The following is a 7,651-nucleotide window of genomic DNA, read 5'->3' on the forward strand; positions in this document are numbered from 1 at the left end:
GAGCTTTTTGCCTTTGAGAGAGAGCCTTTGCTTTTGGTGCCTTTGTTGCCTTTGTTGCTCCCTTTGTTCTTGCCATTTGATGAACTAACCAAGAAAAGAGTCAAAAATCTTCAATTTGTAGAATGCCCAAATCGATTTGAAGGTGAAAGGCTTTGCCTTTATGAGAACAAAAATCGACTCAAAGGTGAAGATTTTGTGCTTGGTTTTAATTGTTATTGAAGATGGAGGGATTGATTTGTTGTTTGAAAGATGGTTTGATTTGATTTTGGTGGATTTTGTTGAGGGTTTTTGTTTTTGAGATGGAGAGGATGAGGGTTTTGATGTTGTGGGTAGTGTTTATGAATGAATGAATGAATGAATGAAGGTGGGATGGGTTATAAAGAAGTCGAGATTTTTCAAGACGCAGGGACAATCCGTGCGGATTGGGCGCAATCCGTGCGGATTCTACAGCTTCAAAATTTTCAAAATCCCGCCTAGAGACGGGCGGATTCTGGGGAATCCGCTCGGATTCTTCTGTGATGGGACGGGCGGATTTTGTGCAGGACGGACGGATTCTAGTCCAGAGATTTTTCTTTGTTTTTCTTCAGCTGCAAGACGGGCGTCTTGTTCACAAGACGGATGGATTCTGTGAGACGGGCGTCTTTCAAGAAATCCGCTCGGATTCTTTGACAGTCAAGAAAATTTGCAATTTCAGCTCAGCTCAGGACGGGCGTCTTCTCAGCAGGACGCTCGGATCTTCTTCAGACGGGCGGATTCTCAGGAATCCGCTCGGATTGGTCCTTGTGTACACGGATTCAGTTCCATCCGTGCACAAACGCATTCCCTTATCATTCTTTCTTTCTTTCTTTCAAATCTTGTGTTCTTCATTGTGGGGGCACTACTAAGGCATGAATAGCCTAGGCAATTGCCATCCCCACACTAAGGTAAAGCACTACACATCAATTAAAATTGTTAATCCCTCCCTCACTTCTCTCTTTTCATGACAATTATTTTGATCAAAGTAAATAAAAATCCAAAAATGACAAAAATGCAATACAAAAAATTAAATGTAAGTTAGGGAGTTAGAAATATTTACAAGTGGTGGTTTAGGGAGGACTCCACCAAACTCTCATTCTTGATGAGATGTCAAGGGGGCATGTTCAAGGTGTTGTTGATGTTGCTCAACACCTTGAAGAAGTAATCAAAAGCTTGTTCATTGTTATGGTAGAGGTCCTCAATAGACCGTGCCCCTTGTTGTTGATCATGATCGATGGCATGCCCAATGTAGGGATTAAAGATCCCTTCAAATTCGTCGTCCCAAAGACCACAAACTTCATTGAGTTGATCATTGAAAATCTCTTGCTTAGATGGAGACAACTCTCCCAATTTCTTCTCTTGGCCAATGAGGCCATCATCTTCTTCCTTGGTTGATTTTGATGAGCTTTGCAAGCTCTCCTTGTCACGATTCACTTGCTCTTTGAATGGAGCATCTTCAACTTTCTTCTTCCATTGGAGTTCCGATTTCTTCCTTTCATCTTTCCGGCTATAATGATCGATCATGAAACATGGCTCATGCAAACGAGGAGCTCTCATGGTTTTGTCAAGATTAAAAGTTATGCTTTCATCTCCCACTTCTAAAGTGAGCTCTCCATGTTTCACATCAATCACCGCACCCACGGTGTGTAGGAAAGGTCTTCCTAAGATGATTGGAATGTTGGAATCTTCCTCCATATCAACAATGACAAAGTCTACCGGGATGAAAAACTTCCCAATTCGCACGGGGACATCTTCCCATATCCCTAATGGTGTCTTCGTCGATCTATCGGCCATTTGAAGAGTGATATTGGTGCATTTAAGCTCTCCCATTCCCAACCTTTTACTCACCGAGTATGGCATGACACTCACACTAGCCCCTAGATCACATAAGGCTTTGTTGATCGTTGTGTCGCCAATGGTACACGGTATTGAGAAGCTTCCCGGATCCTTTAACTTTGGAGGTGAACTCCCTTGAAGTATTGCACTACTCACCTTAGTGAAGGCGATAGTCTCAAGTTTCCGGATTGACTTCTTCTTTGTGAGGATATCTTTCATGTACTTTGCATAGGCCGGTACGTGATTGATTAATTCCGTGAAAGGAATTGAGACTTCTAAATTCTTCACAATTTCCATGAACTTTCCAAGTTGATCATCAAATTTGGGCTTGGCTTGACGACTTGGAAAAGGAAGTCTAATCACAATGGGCTCCTTCTCTTTGGCCTTGTCTTCATTTCTCTTTGAACTTTCTTCTTTTGATGATTCCCCTTCTTTGGGGCTTTGCACAATTTCTTCCTTTTCACTAGCTTTCACAACTTCATCCTCAACTTGCTTCTTGATTGCCTCATATCTTGTACCACTTCTCAAGTGAATGGCACTAACCGTTTCATGTCTAGGGGGATTACTTTGAGGTGGTAATTGCCCCTTTTGTCTTTGTGAGCTTGAAGATGCTAGTTGAGTCAATTGTGTTTCCAACATCTTGGTGTGAGCTAGAATGTTGTTGATGGTGGTGTCTTTTGCTTGGCTATCTTTTTGCATTTGGGTGAAAAATTCTTGTTGATTCTTTTGCATTTGGAGGACCGCTTTTTGGACATCAAAACCTTGGTCATTTTGGTGATTGTATGGATTTTGATTTTGGTAGCCTTGGTTTTGATTGTAAAAGGGTCTTTGATTTTGATTTCTCATGGGTGGTGGAGTGTATGTTGTTTGAGGGTTTTGAACATTTTGGCTTTTGTATGAGAGATTTGGATGGAACTTGGTGTTTTCATTGTAAAAATTTGAATAAGGGGTACCACTTTTGTAAGCTTGGAAAGCATTAACTTGTTCGGTTGTTCCCCTACATTCACTTGAGTCATGACCCAAGGTTCCACAATTCTCACATATCCCACTTGGGATTGATGAGGATGCCGTCATGGCATTGACATGATGCTTTGATGTTTTTGAGTTTTCCTCAAGTCTAGCCATAGCTTGTTCAAACTTCAAGTTGATTGTGTCAATGTGAGCACTAAGTTGAGCACCCAATTGAGTAACGGAGTCCACTTCATACTTTCCTCCTCTAGTAGCCTTGCGAGGCCTACTATATTGTGAATTATGGACCGCCATTTCCTCAATCTTGTTCCATGTTTGATTGTCATCAACTTCGGTGAACATTCCATTTGATCCCATATTGAGAATGTTCCTTGAATCTTCATATAGACCATTCCAAAATTGTTGCACTAAAAACCATTCGCTAAGTCCATGGTGAGGACATGAGCGACAAATACCTTTGAACCGCTCCCAAGCTTCATACAAAGATTCTTCATCCCTTTGCTTAAAACCCGTAATTTGAGCTCTTAGCATGTTAGTCTTTTCCGGTGGGTAGAATTTTTTGTAGAAAGCTAGAGCTAACTTCTTCCAAGAATCTATTCCAAGGGTGGCCTTATCAAGGCCCTTCAACCATTGCTTTGCGGTGCCGATTAACGAAAAAGGAAATAAGACCCATCTTATTTGGTCTTGAGTCACGCCCGTTTGAGAGATAGCTTCACAATAATCGCAAAAGGTTTCCATATGAGAATGAGGGTCCTCACTAGGCATTCCCCCGAATTGGCTCCTCTCAACTAGTTGGATGAAGGCGGACTTGGCAATAAAGTTTCCGGTAAGATGTTGTGGTGTAGGAGTACCATTTGGTAAATCCTCCTCGGTGGGTATAGAGTGTGACGAGAATTTAGGCATTGTAGGTGGATTTTGTGTGGTATTGTTTAATGGGTTCTCTTCTCCTTCTATTGCGAAAGGATTGACAAACTCACTAGTGGGTTGAACAACTTCACCAACACCTCCCAAATTCCTCCTAACAAGTCTCCTATTATTCGTCAAGGTTCTTACGATTTCACGGTCAAAAGGTAACAAATCTCTTTGTAACCTTCTAGACATGCAAAATATCAAACAACTCGAAAACAATTAGAACAAACCTTGAGGAGTTTTACTTCCCAAGGTGAAAAAGACACAACTAAAAACAATAAAAGAAATCTTAAATCAATTAAACACCGTCCCAAAAGAACGGCGCCATTTTTGATCGAGGCCATTTCGTGTTCACAATTAAGCATATGTGGTCGTTGGTCAATGGTCGATACAAAACACAATTTATACTTCACAAACAACTCTACAATTAGTAAAGAGGCAAGTAAAGGTCGGATCCCAAGGGACGGTTATTGAAATGAGAATTCTATTGTAACTAGTAGTGTCTAGGGGGTGTCACAAATTGGGTTGATGTAGAAGGTTACTAAACTAAAATAGCAATGAAAATAAACTAACAAGGTAAATAAAATAAGGGGTGTAAACAATTGATTAAAGGCACTAGGGTGTCATGGGTTCATAGGGGATTCATGGGATATGATCATACAAACATGTTCTCAAATTATAAGCAAGCAATTATTGTTGTGATGGATTGAGTTGGGTTATATCTTACAATCCTAGGAAAGTTTGGGTCGCGGAGCCGAATCGATTAGATTGTACAACACCTACAAGTCGACTTAATCTTTCCTACTCAACACATGCATGGTCTAACAAGACTCGAGTTGGGTTATGTCTTACAAGTCTCATTGAAAAGATAGGTGATGATAGTAAATGCAAGGATTCATAGGCTTAGCATTTCATCAAATATAACATGTGCATGTATTAAGATCAAAACAAGCAAGCAAATAAGATATGAAAGCATATTGATTTAAGCATGAATCATCCCCATGATGGTTTCCCCTAATCACCCATTAAACCCTAGCTAAGAGACTACTCACTCATTATCATATTTAACATGCTAGAAAGGTTGTCAATCATACTAACATAATGAAACATGATGAATAAATGAAAGTAATTAGCAATAATTAAAAAGGGATTAAGAGATTATGCCTACTAATGATTCCAATAATAAAGCAAGAATAATAGAAGTACTTGAATCCTAGATTGAGAGGTTGTCAATCTCCCAATAATAACCCAAATAATCTTCAATTACCCAAAATAAAGGAAGAACAAGAGAGAGATTAAAGAACTAAAACTTGGATTAAAACTTGATTAATACTTGATTACAATATTGAAGAGAGATTTGATTGATATTAACTACACTAATTATTGATAATAAGAACATGCTCCTCTAATTAGACTAATGGGGTATTTATAGTGAAAATTAGGGAGGATGCATTAGGGTTAACTAAGGGCTAAACTAGTAATTACACTTTTTAAGTTGAGCAAGGAGACTCGGTATTTTTCCGAGAGAAGGGCTTCTCTAATCGTAGCTTTGAAGAATGAAAACGTCTTTGTCATGAAATCCGTGCGGATGGGAGTCGGGACGGCCGGATCTGGGCTGGAGAATCCGAGCGGATCCTTGGGCAAGACGCTCGGATTGGCGAGGGGGAATCCGAGCGGATTCCTTTGAGGGACGCTCGGATTGGGCTGGACGGACGGGCGGATTGTGTACAATCCGTTCGGATTGTCTGGTAGCGTTAATTCTTCTTCTTTTCTTCCCTTTTCTTCATGAATTCCTTGGGGATTTCCTTGGGGACTCAAGGATCCTTTCTCAACAATGCTCTTCTACTATGCTATGTACAAAGGCCTTCTAGTCTTGTCTCTCCTTGATGCTTGGTCATTTAATATGATCAATTTAGCCTCGTTTTGCCATGAAAATGCTAGATTCTTACTCCTTTCCTACCAAGGGATCAAAATCTCAAAGAATATGCAAAACAAAGAACTAAAGATAAGAAATGACCCAAATAGGCACTAAAAAGCATGGAAACAATGGTAATTCGGGGGCTAAATATGTGCCAATTATGGTCACATCACATCTTATGCTTGATATTTGGATTAACAAACCGACTTAGAAAGCTCACATGTTAGGTTAACACTTTTGGATGTGCATTCATGCATTTACACCGTTTTATCAACTCTTGCACTTAAACAACCACGATCGATCAGTAGAGGCCGCTAACGCGGGCGGGATTGGTTGTCCGATGAAAGGGCTTCCCAATACGTACCCTCACCCCTTACTCAGAACCTTTGGATAGTGGATGGCCTTATCCAGGGCGTACGAGAGTCATTTTAGGCATAAAATGCTAAAAGAGGGACGACTTCTTATCTTTAGTACCTATGTCAAACACCGCTTTTTGCCTTGATTGACCTAGGTATAAAGTGGATTCGAACGGGTTCCAAGCATCCCACAAATGCATGGTGGCGACTCCGAACATCTCTGCATCGTTTCGAGACCTTTACCGATCGAGACGAAAACGACTAATCTAAAGCGATCCGGTCGAAAGCATTTTTACGCCGCCGAGCGTGGCTTTCAAAAGACCGCTGCATGTCCACAGATTGGCTTGGCGTGCAGGTGGCCCGTGACCGCAGATCGGTGGTGGCCCAAATCCACAGACCGGCTTGTGGCTCATGTCCACAGATTGGCGACTCCGCTGGGGAAACTAGGACACTTCTGTCTTTGTGATCCTTAGAGGTGAAACTCGAACGAGGTCGTGGTTAAAGTGCATTAATTGATATTACGGTCATAAGTCGGGTTCCTTGTCCGGGCACATAACCTAACCCTTTTCGACCAATTGGCTTGTCTCGTCGGCGTGAGTTTTCTCATCCCCGCGTTTCGAATCCCAATTGAGTCAAGCATACCGTTGACGTTACACATTTCTGTTTCGTCAAAGAGCTTTCATCACCTTCGAGCACGAGGCTAGGGCACCCTCCTTACACATTTTGTTTGGATTGGTATCCCTCTCGCAAATTGGGGTTTTATTGCTTGGTGTGTAACCCACCCTTTTAAGCCAAAACCCGTGTCAGCATTATGCATAATATAACGAACTGCGAGTGCTTATGTGTTATGTGATCATAAGTCCTTCCGTGTCATTTTCAAACTTTCAAAAACACCTTTTTGCGCCGTTATAATGGCCGTTTCAAACCTCGGTCTTTTGCCAACCGTTGCACGCCTTTTTAGGCCGTCGTAATGACGATTTTTTTAAACCCGGTTTTTACAAACCGTTTCAAAGACACATTTCATGCCGTTATAATGGCCGTTTCAAACCTCGGTCTTTTGCCGACCGTTGCACGCCTTTTTAGGCCGTCGTAATGACGATTTTCGAACTCGGTTTTACAACCGTTTCAAAACACCTTTTTCATGCCGTTATAATGGCCATTTCAAAACCCGGTTTCTATAATCATTTCAAATTCACCTTTTTGTGCCGTCGTAATGACGATTTTCAAACTCGGTTTTTTTCAACCATTTCAAAATATCCTTTTAACCCGTCATAATGGCCGTTTTAAACCTCGGTCTGTCACCGATCGTTGCATTCTCAAAGCGCCCTTTTACGCCGTTGTAATGTCAAATTCTGCTCTCGAATTTTCAAAATTCGAAATCAATTTTCAAACAAAAACGTTTTTCAAACCGTCGTAATGACGATTTCAACTCACGCAACTTTCTAAATTTCAAATCTCGTTTTCAAAATCAAACTTGGCTTTTCTAAGCCGTCGTTATGACGATTTCAATTCTCACACTTTTCGATGTGCATACCATCTTCCAAAGATTAAAACGGTTTTATAACCCGTCGTGATGACGAATTCAATCCTCACAATTTCCAATTTCAAATCATTGAAAACAATTTAAACTGTTTTCAAATTTCTATTG

General features: G+C 40.9%; 1 non-coding gene across 1 annotated transcript; it reads left to right on the forward strand.

Annotated features, from left to right (window-relative positions):
• The first annotated feature begins 3,244 nt into the window (after positions 1-3,244).
• LOC141616370 (small nucleolar RNA R71) lies at positions 3,245-3,351 on the forward strand. Its single transcript, XR_012530722.1, has one exon. It is a non-coding gene; the product is annotated as a small nucleolar RNA R71 (small nucleolar RNA).
• The last annotated feature ends 4,300 nt before the right edge of the window (positions 3,352-7,651 follow it).

This window comes from Silene latifolia, chromosome 11 (genome assembly GCF_048544455.1).
Source record: "Silene latifolia isolate original U9 population chromosome 11, ASM4854445v1, whole genome shotgun sequence".
In the NCBI taxonomy this organism is placed as follows: Eukaryota; Viridiplantae; Streptophyta; class Magnoliopsida; order Caryophyllales; family Caryophyllaceae; genus Silene; species Silene latifolia.